This window comes from Populus nigra, chromosome 10 (genome assembly GCF_951802175.1).
Source record: "Populus nigra chromosome 10, ddPopNigr1.1, whole genome shotgun sequence".
In the NCBI taxonomy this organism is placed as follows: Eukaryota; Viridiplantae; Streptophyta; class Magnoliopsida; order Malpighiales; family Salicaceae; genus Populus; species Populus nigra.
This window is the reverse complement of record NC_084861.1, coordinates 4518288-4519877: the sequence shown is the minus strand read 5'-3', so window position 1 is coordinate 4519877 and position 1590 is coordinate 4518288. Positions and strand designations below refer to the sequence as shown.

At 32.9% G+C, this 1590-nt stretch overlaps 1 non-coding gene across 1 annotated transcript; it reads right to left on the bottom strand.

Annotated features, from left to right (window-relative positions):
* Positions 1-341: 341 nt before the first annotated feature.
* On the bottom strand, positions 342-423 carry TRNAS-GCU (transfer RNA serine (anticodon GCU)). The gene has a single exon. It is a non-coding gene; the product is annotated as a tRNA-Ser (tRNA).
* Positions 424-1590: the final 1167 nt, after the last annotated feature.

Below are 1590 nucleotides of genomic sequence, written 5' to 3'. Positions count from 1 at the left end.
TACTTGTATAAATCAAGTGGTGGGCCTCCTCCCTTGACATCTTGAAATTTTCTTTGGACAATGGAGAAGGCATTTTACTGGCACCGAAGGTTGATATTTGAGGACCTGTTGTGTGGTTGATAGCTGGGTTAAAACTTGAAAGAGAAATTTCTGGGCCAGTTTAAGGTTAAAGGACTCGGTCTTAGTCTCACCTGTCGAAGGTCTTCCATTGATCTTTTTAAATGCTTCGAGCAATCAAACCAAAACCCAGAATAAATCATCCAGAAATGTCGCCAGCCAGCCCAAACTCGTAGAACAAGGAAAAGAGTGCCAATTCAAAATCAGGAGCTGCAAAAAACATGCGTCGCCTGAGAGATTCGAACTCTCGCGGGGAAACCCCATGTACTTAGCAGGCACACGCCTTAACCACTCGGCCAAAGCGACTTGTTATTGACGAGGTGATCACATTCTATATATTATAACAAATATTTCCTTATCGTCAGATGAAAGGATAAGCATTCCATCTTTTTATTATTATTATTATTATTGTAATACTATTATTATTATTATGGAAAGATTTTCTTTTTATATTTGAATTTGTTTCACCCGATTAAATACCTGAGTTTTTTTATCCGTAGAATTTCCTCCTATAATATTTTAAAAATCACAATCATCTAGCTATAATTAGGCTCGATGAAAGATTTGCCTGGCCAAGGTTAGGTCAAAGGAAGATTACAAGGGTATATTTGTTTCAGGAATTTATAAATAATAAGATAGCAAAAAAAATAATTAATTCGGGTAATCCAGGGTTTTTTTTTTTGTATTATCCCAATTTCTTTAAATTCTTGGATAATTCCCATGATTACTTTAAGATTTTATGGCCTGATTTTGTTCAGGCAATCCAGGTATTTTCAAGAGATTATCACCCGTGCATACCAACATCCTTTCCCCAGATCCAATAATATAGAAAGTGCAAACCTGAAAAACTAACTCCTAAATACTGGCCACTGGGTTAGTATCATCGTTGCTCTCGAATAAATTCTTGCATTAACTTGTCTCCAGGTAATTTTGACTTGTCAATTGGAGTCTTTTATTAGGGATCCCTAATATAAACACTGAATTCTCTTTAAATTGTTATTAACAAACCACTAAAACATAATGGAGGTTTTACTGTAACCTCTCTCTCTCTCTCCCTGTTATAATATAATGATTATTTTATCATTCTCATATAAAATTATATATTTTTAGATCAAGATTATTTTGATATTTTTATGAGATGCATTAGTCATTATTGATTTGTTTCGAAGTACTTGTGTCTATTTAATATTTTATGAACAGTAAAATAACCAAAATATCATAAAAATAAACAAATTATTGGTCTTGAGCATGAGTATTTAGGTATTTTTTGTTTTTATTATACATGGTAGCATTGCACATGCACCATTGAATGCAAGACATTTAGTTCATTGTGGTTAGGGGTATTTAAGTTTTTTAACCTGGATTTTGTTGCTAATTGTAAGTCTGGTTGATGGTAATGATATAATTCCCCTTTAAAATAATAATTTTTTAATTGAAAAGTTGTTGGCGCGTGTAGAACAAACATAAACATGT